Genomic DNA, 15,022 nt, shown 5'->3' on the forward strand with positions numbered 1-15,022 from the left:
ATTCTGCTCTTTTCTTATCCCTTAACGTTACACCTATCTTTCTTTTTTCCATAGCTCGTTGCGTCGTCCTCAATTTAAGTAGAACCCTTTTCATAAGCCTCCAGGTTTCTGCCCCGTACGTGAGTACTGGTAAGACACAGCTGTTATGCACTTTTCTCTTGAGGGATAATGGCAACCTGCTGTTCATGATCTGCGAATGCCTGCCAAACGCACCCCAGCCCATTCTTATTCTTCTGATTAGTTCACGCTCATGATCCGGATCAGCAGTAACTACCTGTCCTAAGTAGATGTATTCCCTTACCACTTCCAGTGCCTCGCTACCTATCGTAAACTCCTGTTCCCTTCCGAGACTGTTAAACATTACTTTAGTTTTCTGCAGATTAATTTTTAGTCCCACCCTTCTGCTCTGCCTCTCCAGGTCAGTGAGCATGCATTGCAATTGGTCCCCTGAGTTCCTAAGCTAGTCAATATCATCAGCGAAGCGCAAGTTACTAAGGTGTTCTCCATTTACTCTTATCCCCAATTCTTCCCAATCCAGGTCTCTGAATACCTCCTGTAAACACGCTGTGAATAGCATTGGAGAGATGGTATCTCCCTGCCTGACGCCTTTCTTTATTGGGATTTTGTTGCTTTCTTTTTGGAGGACTACAGTGGCTGTGGAGCCGCTATAGATATCTTTCAGTATTTTTACGTACGGCTCGTCTACACCCTGATTCCGCAATGCCTCCATGACTGCTGAGGTTTCGACTGAATCAAACGCTTTCTCGTAATCAATGAAAGCTATATATATTGGTTGGTTTTATTCCGCACATTTCTCTATTACCTGATTGATAGTGTGAATATGATCTATTGTTGAGTAGCCTTTACGGAATCCTGCCTGGTCCTTTGGTTGACGGAAGTCTAAGGTGATCCTGATTCTATTTGCAATCACCTTAGTAAATACTTTGTAGGCAACGGACAGTAAGCCGATCGGTCTATAATTTTTCAAGTCTTTGGCGTCCCCTTTCTTATGGATTAGGATTATGTTAGCGTTCTTCCAAGATTCCGGTACGCTCGAGGTCATGAGGCATTGTGTATACAGGGTGGCCAGTTTTTCTAGAACAATCTGCCCACCGTCCTTCAACAAATCTGCTGTTACCTGATCCTCCCCAGCTGCCTTCCCCCTTTGCATAACTCCAAAGGCTTTCCTTACTTCTTCCGGCGTTACTTCAACTTCAGCGAGCAGTCAAATTACTAAATAATAAATGAACATTTAGAATTGGTGTTCCAGTTTTTTTTAAAGAAAACGCAGTTTTATTCATTGAAGCACCAAAATAATTGGAGCATCAATGCAGTTCGTCGGACACTTTGAAAATAAATATTTCGAAACTGCTGCGGTCCAGAGAACTCGTTTCCAGTGGATATGCCTTGCTAACTCACCGGCTATAATTCGTAGATTTAAATAATCGCGGTAATGTAAACAATCAGAAACATAATTAACGTAATTCTGTTATTTAATTATTTTGATTTCTCGGAGAAGTAATGGCCGCCCGACCGAGTAATTTACATCAAGGATTATAATTGTGCTATCTGCCAGAGGCAATTTTTAAAATATTGGTAAAAAAATTACCCTGTATATTTCTACGGTGCAGGCTGTAGCAGTGTCCACACATCGATCTTACTTACAGGACGAATCGGTCGTTTGCACTGCAGCCGGCAAATTAACCAAAAAAACCCTTCGCGGCCGCTTCCGGCGGAATATATTTAGGCATGGGTGTAGTGTCAACTGTTGGCCATCAAGGGACGATGATAAGCTACGCAATTAATAGCAGTAGTTTCTCCTGTCGCCGTTTATTTTTGCACCAGGTCGGCCTGCAAACACGGCCCATCGGGCAGCGGACGTACCATGCATGGTGTTGCTTCAGCCTCCATTTCCTGGAGGCAGTTATCGATGCGAGAAACTGCCTGGAAAAGAGAAAAATCTGTGCGAATTAAACAGCGTATAGAATGAATACCCGCAACACAAACAGCAGCACAACGGAGCTCGAATCTCATTTGTATTAGTGTCGAACGTTTCAAAGTTAGAGAAGTCCGCGGATGATGCTGACGTGGCCGTCGCATGCGGTTTAATGTATAGCTGTCCTCTGCGAACCAGATGTGCGCGTTTAGTTAGTCTTGTTCTGCACAGTACACCACTAACCTCGTCCACTCTCTGCGTCGGTGGACGTCCTCCTCTTCGTTGCGCAACGCGCTCGCTGATAATATGCGTCCACGCGCACGGAGACGCATGTGCAGCGGTTGAGCTCAATTAAACCAGCCAGACTAATTGTTTATTGATCAGAACGCGTCGACGTGGGACCCACTGGCGGCGCAGCAGGTCGCACAGAAACCTCACTCGCACTTTCGCTTCGCTTTTTTTTTTTCCTCTCTTTTTTTCTTCTTCTTGGCTTCCGGGGCTCCTCATCGCTACCGTCCTCGTCCATCCACATTCTCTGCGCCGTTTGCATTCGGCTCTCGTCATTAGGAGAGGACTGAAATCAACTTCTCTGAGTGTCTGGTGCGTCAGTACGAAGGGAGGAAATTAATGTGCATCATGCCTGTGCTATCACCAAGACTTGTCGCAATTCGGCGCACAGACGCACAGAAGTTTCTATGCCCTTTCGCAGTGTCTGCTCACCAATGTGGGCACGTCAGGTTACGCTTGTCCGGCGTCAACGGACGAGTCTCAGTTGCGTTATAAATCCGTTGACGTTGAGAGGACTAAAAATGGAACGTATAATTTGTCGGCGCGATTTGCCGCGCTACAATGTTTTTGTTATGTCTGTCGAATGAATAAGCGCGTCGTTTGCTGCTTTTCCATGGCGTGCCGCAGTGATCACTGTTCAAGAGCTTTGTTGGCTAACATCTGTCATTTCGTGTGGTGACCCTCCGAGGGTAAACGTGCGCAGGATTAGGGTTGGATTGCGGGTTCTCTCTTAACGTGCCCTTCTTGTGGCGCAAGCTCGGCATTGTTCCGCTTTCGGCAACAAAGGCGTTGTTCACCGAGGTCATAGCATGAGTTTTCCCTTTCCTTTTGTCATATATATAAGCTATGGCAAACATACGACGCCTTACCTCTGTTCCAAATTTTTTCGCAAAATAGATTCCCCTCGATACTTCGAAGGTTTACTCACATTGTCGGGAAGACGCAGCTGGCACCGACAAAACGTTCTCCACCACTCCATCAACATGTAAATCAACAGCTGTGTCGCCAAACGATCTGTTACACTCCACCGACGGCTACAGATCGGTTCATGTGGTCTATACATTTAATCGCAGAAGTTGGCTTCGTGTCTTTAAACTTTGCCTCTTCTAAATTTAAACACTGACCAGAAGCACTTTATAAAACTGGGGTATTTGTTTTTGTTGTACAGGTGAAAACTTCCTGATTGACATTTGCTTTTGTTTCATTTTTATTTTTTCTATTCTTGGCGCTTTTTTATTGAATTTTGTGCGTCTGAACTAAAGATTCTGCGACAGTCAAGAATTTGTTTCTTCCTTAATTTGGTCATTAGTTTTATTGAAATTGGTTCAGCGTTTGCCTAATAAGCTTGTTTCGGCGTTTCACTGTTCCTTCGCCTTCCTCGATCGCGAGGCCCGTTGTTGGCGGCTCCATTCTCGTTGTCTGCGCGTAGGTGAGGATTCCATCCAATCGTCTCCTGGTTCTGGCGCCTTGAACGTCCTCATTCGTCACATTCGAAAGCGTGGCCCTAGCTATTTCAGTCTCCGCGACAAATTACACTTTCCACGGTTTACCTCAGTTTGTTGCGATTTAAGGTGTGGTTTCTTTTCAACGCTGTTGGCGAAAAAAATCGATGTTCTTTGCCAAGCTCCAAAAAATGTGCTGTACGAGCAGCGTCTATGCAGCGTGAAAGGGGCCGCTGCCAACACCTTTCTCATACGTTCGCACACGGTGTTGTCCATCCATTTACGCGCTGTGACAAGCGGCTCTACAGTGTGTCGAACCCCACGCAATACGGAGGGAACTTACTATTCCCGTCGGATATTTCCGTTATACGCTGTAAGTCGTAAAGCGTCGTCCAGAGAGTGTTCTGCGGCAACAATTTTTAAAAGGGGCTTAGTAATAGCGAAGATCGGCTCGCATGAAACGTTGTGAGGCCGTGGTCGCGAGGAGGCGGACTATTCTCCCCGCAGCAGAGGCTCTCTCACAATGCCTCGACCAGCGCCTGCGAGCTGCATGCATCTCCTGACATCTCCCACATCGGAACCGAGAGTCCACATGTCGACGTCCGCGTCACGACCCTCGACTCCCTCTTTTATTGCGGTAGCAATTGCATGGACATTCCAGGAGCATTTGTGCGGGTGGCGATGCCGTCGCCGTGATGTTCCGTATAAGGTCCGTCGCCGGCCATCGTATGCTGTATGTGCGAGAGTGAAAACGCGCGAGGGGAGCCGGCGATAGCGGCTCGATATGGCGTGCGCAAGGGTCGAAAGCTGAGAGGAAACGCGCCGTCTTCCAAAATAATTTCCTCTAGGTGGCGTTGCATCTTCCGTCGTGCGAAACGTCAGAGGGGGGGATGAGGGCTGCTTTATTCTCCGGCAGCAACTGCGTACTTTGCGCGGCCGCGCGTGGTCGTGCGCGCCCTATCTTGACGGCGATCTGCCGACGGCCCACACCTTTGTGTGCGGTGTTCTCGCCACTCAGTTTGCGTTTAAGCGATAGACAGCATGAAGGTCGCTTCGCTCGCTGCCGCGCTTCCACACGCCAGCGTTTTGACAGCGAGTGTACGCGGTCATCTAATGTGATGTGTTCATGTTTGCCTGTGCGCGCTGACAGCATGATTGTTAATTGAGTTAGTGTGCGTCCGTTTACAAGTTTGTACGGCCGACGAAACTGCTATCCTTACTTCGTATAGTTGTCTACTAATTTGCTATTGCAATCGTTGCTTCACCTTTCAGGCGAAACTGCGACTTTCTAGAGCGCTGCTCTTGGGCGCTCGCTCCTTCGGCGAATGTCGGCGTCGTCCCTCAGCGTCCTCGTAACCGAGCGAACGAACACAGCAAAAGGATGAAAGAGCGAACGCGGAGCCCGCATGAAAGTCAGCAATAGCGAAGAGAGCTTGAGGACGAAAGCGGAGGAGGAGATAGTACGGCGAAAGCGGGTGAAGAAAAGTGTAGTGCCGCGCACCAAGGGCTTGGCGGCGACGATAGCTACGAGATGGCGCCAGAGTAGCGCTCGTCGTAAGCCCGCTAAATAGAACTAAAGGTACTCTTATTTTATCTTGCTGCCGCAGCTGCCGCGAGGAGCGTGAGAAGAGGCAGGAGTGAATGTCTGTGTCTCCCAACTAAAGTCCCTTTATGAGCTTTTCTAAAAAAAAAAAAAAAAAAGAAGAAGCTAAGTACCAAGAACGTTTGCGGTGCCACCGACGCACTTTATTGGACAGCGCCCACTTCCGGCTGGGAGCTGCTTTCGTCCGCCATGTTCTTCCTGGGCCAGTGCTGCTGCTGAGTTCGACGGTCCTAGCACGTTTGTTTTCTTGCTTGTGCAGTTGTGTCGGCTACAGATTTTCAGTGAAGGTGACTTTTGTGTATCTGTCGCTGTTTGCTTGAAGTCAGCGTACCTTTCCGGACGCTGCTTGCTGCCTGCTGCTGCAGCCGCCGCCGCCGCCGCCGAAATGCGCGTTAGGAAGAAAAAGTGCGAAAAAGAAATGCGGTAGGAAGAAAAAGCGCGTTAGGAAGAACATGGCGTGCCCGACGCGAGCCGCAAGGGAAAGCGTGCTAGGAGAGGATGAACTTGTCGCTACTTGGCAAAAGCCGACCTAGGGACTTTACTCCCAACTGGATGAGCGCCATGACGTGGTATTTATCGCGCCCTTTTCTCAATTTTTTTCTTTTCTGCGTCTCGGCACACACGCCACCATTACTCTTTAGCCGTCGAGTTGCCGCGGCGAGGCATTCGTAAGGTATTTAACATGTCATGGCTAAGTTTTGGGGCTCCCGTTTCATTGAAGAACCCTATTTTTGTTTTATGTTAGGGATTGCTTTTAAGGGTACCGAAGGTGCAAAGGTATTTACCCATGTCTGAGCTACGGAGCTAAGACATGGGTAAACTTATGCACGGGTAGACTTTCGCGAGAGTTGCTTTCTCGGTTCTTGTTCAGATATTTTTTTTTTCCTGATTGCGCTATCGTCAACAAATGTATGAATCTATGGAGTGCGTAAGCTGTCTGCTGTCATATAGCGTGCCAGAAATGTAGCACACGCTATTATTGTACTACCATGAATGCGTAGCTTTGTCAGTCTATGCTTTTTTCGCTGCAAATATATTTTGCGAGGACAAGCTGCTCATGACATCTCTAAATAATTTTGACTATTGTAAGTAGTCTTTCTCCCTTCGCCGTCTCGGCAGGATAAAGTGATGTACTAAGAAGGGTTTTAAAGAGATTTTGTTGGCTCATATTGACTTGGAAACTGCGCAGAAAAAGGGGGGAAGTGGCTAGACAACCACTAGCACAGACTGTCAACAGGTATATATTTGGAAGACGTATTAACGCGTAGCGTTAAGGCCCTCGTGTCGCGGAAAACCCGGCGTCTCGCGTGCGGCGTCGCTTCTGAAAAATATTTGGACCACGCATACCCAACCACGCAGGCCCTCTATTTGGCGCAAGGGAGTTTTTGAACTAATTGAATTTCTCAAGGTAAAATACGCAGAAAAATCGTGAAGTACGACTTACGCACGACCTACAGACGTGATATCGTCGGATTGTAATTCGAATATACGAGGAAACATAATTCTGTTACGTGCAAACTCAAACAAAAAACCCTTTTAACGCGATAGCGTTTTCCAGCTGCCGTTTTGAGGTCTGTCGTAGTAGGAGCGGCGCGGCCCCCTCTGTTCCTCGCACACCATCCAAAAAAAAAAAAAAAAAAAAAACCACAAAGCTCGCCTTCGAACATAGCGTTCGCCGCCAGCGTTTCCTGGTAAACATTACGGTTACATAAGCTGCAGTTGCCGGGAAGTGTGAGGAGCACTCAGGGATCATTGAATGATGTCGCTTTTCACTCTTAAAGGCGAAGCTTAAACATCGCCCAAATTTTTATATGCCGGGTGTCCCAGCTAACTTTAGCCAGAGTTTAAAAATATGCGAATGCCAGGTAGGTGGACAGCACCAAGGTAATGTTCGCCGTAGCTTGGAGATACTCAAATTATTTTTTTTCATTCCGCCTAGTTGGATAATTAGTCCTAATTAATGAATGAACTTTACAAATATTGTAGTTAGATGAAAAGTGTAAATGAGAAAAGTGTAGAGCGACATGAAAACCTCCCCATACAGCTTTCTGTTGCTCAATACATGCTACATAAAAGTGTTTTTCCGAGCGTGAAAGAAGCGCGCTTGATCTGTGCAAAACGCGACAGTGTTTTTGCCTGCAGGTACACTGGTCGTGGATGACATAGCACTCAAACAAAGCTCGAGCAGGCATAAGAACATGGTGTACATTGCGTATACATTATTGCCGAAACAAGCATGCTGGCAGGTTTAAGAACATCGTCTATACTACATATACATTATTGCCAAGACAAAGAACTCTGATTTTCGTGCTATTACGTGGCACTAAAAGGAATTTATCCACGAGAGTAGCCTCAAAAGGCCTCTAACTGGAAGCAAACAGCCAAACCGAAGCGACAAAACAAGTGCGCCGTTACTCTGCCGAAAAAGCACAACAATTAATCGCCTGCTTCTACCAGTTTCATAGCGTTCCGTCATCGCTCCTGGCACAGCACACAATAAATAAGCCGGTAAAAATCCCTGCGCAAACACCCAACAATAATTTTTAATGTCTCAGCCACGCGTCACGCAACGAACGCGCAAAATGCGAGCGACGAAGGAAAGCGCGAGTGGCGAGGGGACCAGGAGTAGGAGAGGCCGGGCGAGGAGGAATGTCGCTACCTTTGGTTTTGTTCGTCTCTATGGAAACAAAGCGCGCTGCATGAGCGGAGGTCTGTCTGCGGCGGCTGCTGTGAATCGCGCCCACGCGTCGCCATTAACGAGGCAGTCGCGCCACGTTTTGCTCAGTTTTGCTCACGAGACAGATTGTCTGCGCCAGCCGATATATCGCGAAATGAAAACACGTATAGAGCTGCTCTCGAATTTCGCATTACGGAGTATCGTAATCGTCGGTGAATGTTTTTCGCCCCCTTGCTGCGCAACTCATTTCCAGTTGTCGTTTTCCACGCTTTGCGTTTCGCGGTTCGCGCTGCTATTTGGGCGCTGCATTCGATACGCCTGTGACCTCATCTTTACTGGGGAGGTCTTCTCCAGGAATAATAGCGCACTGGCTTTTTGTTTGTTTGTTTCCGCAGCGTACACATCGGTGCACTGCTTTGCAGATTCAATCGACCTACGCACCGCGCTTGTCCGTTTGCGATTTACGAAATTGGCCAGGTACCCTTTAAACTTGAAACGCCGCGATCCTTCATCCCGTTCCTTCTGCAGGATAATCAGTGCCCGGCCACGCAGTATTCAGATTTGTCGCACACCTTCAAAAAAAAAAAAAAAAAAATCCGTTTGCTCAGCATGTTTTCTCGCGTTTCGAATAACGGTAAACGCATTACATGCTCAAAGCCGGTCACGCTGCTTTTCTTTTTTTTTCCCCTTCATAGTTTGCTTGATCTTGCACGGGCTCATTCCTTCCCAAAACAGCACTTTCGGGTGCCTTTCAAGATCGGCGTGCCGCGCTTCTCTCTGTGTGAGATTGGTTTTTATATTTTGAGACTTCCGACGCGATAAATCAGGCCCCGGCGCCGGTTTCACCGGCTGCACGTCGCGCGTGACATCTTTGCTTCGAGAATTAATGGCCCGAGCCGCTTGCAGCCTCCTGCCTGGAGCCTGCCTGCGCGCGTCCGAGAACGCCGACGAAATGCGCGTGCGCGCCGCCACCGAGAATGTTGGAGCTCGAGCGGCGGCGATCCCTACTCGCGGCCCGCAGCGCAATTGAAAGAAAAAGCGCACAGGTTACGACATGGAGCAAATGCAGCAAGAGCGGGGAAAAAAAAACGGGGGGGGGGGGGGGGGGAAGGCTGAGTACGACATTTATGAATCTTTAAAATCTGGCTTCGTTCTATTTCTTTGTTTACGCGTGAATGCCTGCCTATAATTTCCACTGGGCTGCCGGCAACACGCGGCCTGCTCATCGAAGCGATCAATCAAAGGCTCGTGGGCTCCTGAGGAAGCAACACGAAATGATACATAAAGAGAGAATAGGAGGGAAAGAGAGAGAAAGGCACGTTTAAAAAAAATAACTTGCGTATAATTCGATAAACGGTTTAAAAATAAAATGTCGGCGCTTGCTAGCGCTATGCTTTTGACTACCGATGGCAAAACTGTACAATTTTGGTGTGTGGTCTTTCCGAGGAGGTGAGAAATCATAAGCGTACGCGCACATCGAACGCCACTAGTAGGCGAACAAGGGCTGTAATAGCAAATTTACCTACTCCGCGCGCGGGTCAGCCGAGGTTTATGTTCCCATTGCAAATTCGTTTGCTAGCTTCGTGTGCAAACATAGCAACCGCTGAAGTTTAACACGTAATTCCGGTACACAATTTCTCCTTTATTAGGAAGCTGCAATGTTTGTTTTAGGTTTGTGATAACGCGATGCATTCAAGCGATGATAAGACTCACGATTGGCTTAGTAGCAGGGGCGCAAGGGGCGCATAGCATTTGAAATATCTGACAGGCTCCGTTCGGTTCTTCTCGTATTTTCACTCTCCGATGAGGCCAGACGAAGAGTGCCGCTGTTGTGTTCATTGTGCGACCGCTTTGAGCAAATGAAAGCGAGTGAATTTTCGTGAGAACCGGTTGTGTCCAGCGGATACTTCCTCACTGACAATGATTCTCCTCGCGGTGCTGGACATCTAGACGTGTGCGTGTGTCGTGCTTGTCCCGGAGCAACCGACGCAAACTGTTTCATGTGAAATTTCAATTCTCCTTTCACTTGAAGTAAAGAGACAGGGACTTATTCCGAACGGAAAATTGAACGCCTTATTCTGATGGCCTCGCTCGGACCCATATCTTGAGCTCCCTTTGCCTCTCGCTCTTTCTTGCCCAAGGCGTTTCTTGGTTGGTTTTCGCCCTCAGCAGCAGGCTGTGTTTGTCGCGAAAAAAAAAAAAAAAGAAGCTCGTATTGTGCAAAACTCGCTCTACTCCGTTCGCCATTCTCAGCGCCCATATAGTGAAAAAAGGAAAAAAGAAGAGGCCGGCAGTTCCCACGTCCTGTGGGAATGGCTGTTATGCGAAGCAGTGTGCGGTTAACGAAATGACCATGAGAATCCCAAGACTTGGGCGGCTGTTTGATGACCTACATGGCACGTATGTCATGACCTATCATTTATGTTCGTCATACACTCTTGTCATACTATGCCAGTTTTGGTACGTACAAAGTTAACGAAACGAACATGAGAGCCCCAAGAGGTAGGCGGCTGTTTAATGACCTATATGATACACATGTCATGGCCTATCATTTATGTTCGTGATACACTCTTGTCATACTATGCCAGTTTTGGTACGTACCAAGTTAACAGAACGACCATGAGAGCCCTAAGACGTAGGCGACTATTTAATGACTACATGACACACATGTCATGGCCTATCATTTATGTTCGTCATACACTGTAATGGTTGGAGTCGGGCATGAAATATATGGTAGCTGGCCCATACCGTCGTCCAACTTATCCACGCTGAGGACGTTGTTGAAGGGAAGGACTGCTTCTCATCGAGAACGAGGAATATGGGTTTATTTACAGTATTTACATTAGAACGTTACAGTTCATCAGTCTAACATGACTGCAAGAGGAATGCACCCCAGCAGCCGCATAACAGCTGCTTATAAACACTCTGTCCTCCCTAGATCCCTAGGTGAGGGAAAAACGGCCGTTCAACCTGCTACAAACTCGGAACGTTCAAAGTCATCGTAGCCGACCCGCCTTTGAGGGTGGGGGGGTGGGGGGGGTTACACACACACATTCCACACAGGTTTCACTGACCACGCCGAGATGAGCGGGTTCTCGCTGACACGTGTCTTGCCCCGAGCAGACGCCTCTTAATCCCCGAGCGGACCTCGCACAGTGGCCGCCGCGGCTGTCCATTGTCTGGCGTCTTGAAAGGCCCGTGACAATGGCGTCTTGACAAGCCCGTGACAGACGGACGGACGGCGAAGAAATGCTTCGCATTTGAAAGCTTTCAAGAGAAGCCGCTGAAGATGCATTCTTCCGTCTAGAGACGCATCGCCGACCCTGCAGAGTCATTCGTAACACGGATGGGCTTTTCCCTAGCGTCTCCACGCAGCGTAACGGAATTGCAGGAAGCAAGCAGCCGACCGTACACTGCAGCTATCTTTGCCGCGCTTTCAGTCGCCGGTCGGATAAGGTTGCGTCGACGGAGGCCGATCGGGAATCGCGTTCTCCGCTGTCTGGCCAGCCAGCCGCGCACACGCTGTGCAAGGGAGGAAGAGAGTCGCGCGCGCGCGGCTCCCGTGGTCCGTTGGCCACGATGGCGTCGCCTCGAAGGTTACGAGCTCGCTGATGGCGGTCATAAAGCGGCCGCCGAGCCATTGCGCCCCGTCGGGGGTGAGCCGACGCCATATTTTTATCGCCGTCCCGGACCGTCTCCCCTCAAAAGGAACGGAATTCATTTTTCACGCTCGTAGGGCGCCGTGCTCTCTGCCCGTTTCGCCCACGTAAGTGCCGCACTCCGTCTGAAGAGAGCTCGTCTTTACGCCGCCCCAGCGGAACAGAAGAGGCCGGGCTACTCGCGATGCGTTCGGTTTGCCGAGAGCGCCAAGAGAATATTTGGCTCCACGAAGGCTCCAATGGGGGGAGGCGGGTGAGACAGGCTTGCAAGAACTGACCACGGGTCGCCGGCTCACCTCGTATCCTCTTTCTACTGTTCTTATTTGTGTGACTGCATCTTTATTTACTTATTTCATCACTCGTAGAATAGCGGATGCAGGTATAGAGTTACGAGTCCGAACTAAAACATCAAGAAGTGTGTATAGTCAACCACAAAAGATTACGGACCAAGGGATCTGAGAAAACGTTCAATTTCTGAGCATCCTGTAACAGTAGTCAGTAAAACTGAACATCCCAGTGTTGTTCACATATAATGGTAGAGGCTGTAAATTCGAATACTGGGCTATGTTGTTAGGCTGCGCAGATATTCAGCTTTTTCTCAGATTGCGTGTTCCGTAAAACTTTGTGGCTGAGTGTACCTGCTGTTATTCTATCCCTGTATTGCGCACATTCTACAAAAATAACTTATTGTTATATTTAGTTACGCCTCGATTTTAGCAAAGTAATTTGAGCCCGAAGCATTTGCAAGCGCTGTAGCTGTTGCGCAGCGGCCAAAATCATCCGATACCATAAAGCACGCAAGCTTACCCGCCGTGTTTGCTTAGTGGCTATTGTGTTGAGCTGCTGAGCACGAGGTCGCAGGTTCGAATCCCGGTCGCGGCGGCGGCATTTCAATGGTGTCGAAGTGCGACGACACCCGTGTACTTAGATTTAGGGTTCCGTTAAAGAACCCCTGTGGTTCAAGTTATTCCGGAGTCCCCCACTACGGCGTGCCTCATAATCAAATCGTGGTTTTGGTACTTAAACCCCACATTTAACTAAAGCACGCAAGGTTAACTTCTTTTTTTCTTGGACGTCTTTCGAAGTATTATATGCGTGCAAGGCACGGAGTGTAGCTCCTGGTCTAGGCTAACTGGAGCAGCTTTGTGTAAACTGCTGAGACTAAGACGGCAGCAAGACGATCTTGGCAGCAGGGGCTTACTGCTCTATTCGACGCATCGACTGGCCTCTCAGCACAAGCATAGGTACAAGGCACAACTGAAGGACAGATACGGGCTTCCGGCTTTTTATAGCCAGCGCACAAGTGCAACAGCCCCGGCACACCAATAGGCGCGCAGACAGGCGCCATGGTGGCCGCACGCACTGATCTTATCAACAGGTAGCATCGCGCCCGTGCTATGCCGAACGGCTGCATTACGTGGTAGTTATTCGGATGAAACTACATTTGGACGTCGGCTGTGACGCGACTGCAGCTTCGTGCGCGGCTTCAAAAGTCAGCTACTTTAACATCATCCTACCTTCGAGAACAAGGACTTCGTATATCATACGAGAAGTGCGCAGCGGTGGCATTTACCAGGAAATCAATGTCTCCATACGTGATATCCGTCGACAGACACATCATCTCGTACAGCACGAGTCACAGATTTTTGGGGGTGGTCCTTGACAAAAATCTCTCCTGGACCCCTCATGTGAATTATGTGAAAAAACGCCTGACAGGAATTTGCCATATGTTTAAGTTCCTTGCAGGAAAGACCTGGGGAGTGCCAATACACTCTATGCTGCAACTGTACAGGGTCCTCTTTATTGGATTCCTGCGGTACAGCCTACCTGTCATGTCCAACACCTGCAGAACTAACCTGAACACAATCCAAAGCATCCAAGCCCAAGCACTCAAGATATGTCTCGGTCTACCGCTGAGTGCGTCAACGACTGAAGTCATTGCAGTCGCTCAAGATTTCACTATTAGAACGCACATTAACATTGAAACAATGCGTGTGCACATAAGACACGTCGCCCGGACCCCTACCCACCACCTAGCAAGTCTCCCAGTAGATAGGCCCCACACGACATTCAGTGCGACTGTCTTCGCGCACCGTGCCTCTTTCAGGTCAGGTTACACACCTGCGGCAAGGCCTTCTATTCCTCCATGGTGTATGCGCCGTACTCAAGTGAACCTTACAGTCCCAGGACTTCAGAAAAAGTCGGACTTGCCATCATCAGCGCTCAAGCAACTAACTTTACTTCTGTTGTACGAGAAATACAGCGACTGCACACACGTCTACACTGATGGATCAACTACACCAACCAGTTCCGGCGGCGCTGTAGTTATACCAGCAATGAGAATAACCAAGCGATTCAAGACTTCCCATGTCACTACGTCTACAGCTTCAGAGCTCGCGGCTCTCCGCGAGGCGCTTCAAGTGATAAATACTGAAAGTCCTAGAAAATGGGCAGTCTTCTGCGATTCAAGGCCGGCCTTGCAATGTGTGCATTCATTTCTCCGACATGGGAATCACGATCAGCTCACGTGCGAAATCGCGGAACTTGTCCATCACTTAGGAGAAAAAGGCCATGATATCTCTTTTCAGTGGATACCAGGTCATTGCGGTATCATTGGTAATGATGACGCCGATAAGGCAGCTCGGACGTCAAACCAAGAAGACCGCTGCGTCCCCATTCCGCTCTCAAGGACCGACGCCGCGAGACAACTTGGCATTCTGGCACGCACGATCTCCTTAGCAGAGTGGAATACCGTACATACAAGGCGCACAAGACTGCACCGACTAAACCCATCACTTCAACTCAGACCTCCAGCCGGTGTGCACCGGCGTGAAGCGTCTCTTCTGTGTCGGTGATGGCTTGGAGTGGCCTTCACGAATGCCTACTCAGCCCTAATTGGAATGGCTGATAGTCCTGCATGTGATGTTTGCGCATGCGAGGAGAACATTGACCACATATTGTGCCATTGTCCTCAATTTCAAGCACAAAGACAGTATTTGTCCGACACATTGAGGAGACTAGACCATCGTCCTCTGAGTGAACAAACAATATTAGAGCACCGTCCCGACCGATCATCGGCTCAGAAGGCAGTGAAGGCACTTTTGTGTTTTCTCAGAACTTCTGGTTTGCTCGAGCGACTTTAACTGAAGTGCTGTCCGTACACGTACCTACACCTTCTCTCTCCTTTCTTTCTCTTCCCCTTCTCCCTTCCCCCAGTGTAGGGTAGCCAACCAGACTATTGACTGGTTAACATCCCTGCCTTCCTGTATTCTTCTCTCTCTCTCTCTCGGATGTAACTAACAACTTTCCGTTTGGAGGAGCCACACTATTAACTGCTGTCGCAGTGAATGAATTCGGAGCTGATTGGATTGGATTGGAGACAACTTTATTTATGCCTGCAGTTGGGCGCGCGCGCGC

General features: G+C 48.8%; 1 protein-coding gene across 2 annotated transcripts in view; it reads left to right on the forward strand.

The window, feature by feature from the left end:
- The window catches only part of kcc (solute carrier family 12 member kcc), a 526,743-nt gene that overhangs the window by 296,459 nt on the left and 215,262 nt on the right, over positions 1 to 15,022 (forward strand). The window lies entirely within an intron of this gene.

Source organism: Dermacentor andersoni, chromosome 1 (assembly GCF_023375885.2).
Source record: "Dermacentor andersoni chromosome 1, qqDerAnde1_hic_scaffold, whole genome shotgun sequence".
In the NCBI taxonomy this organism is placed as follows: domain Eukaryota; kingdom Metazoa; phylum Arthropoda; class Arachnida; order Ixodida; family Ixodidae; genus Dermacentor; species Dermacentor andersoni.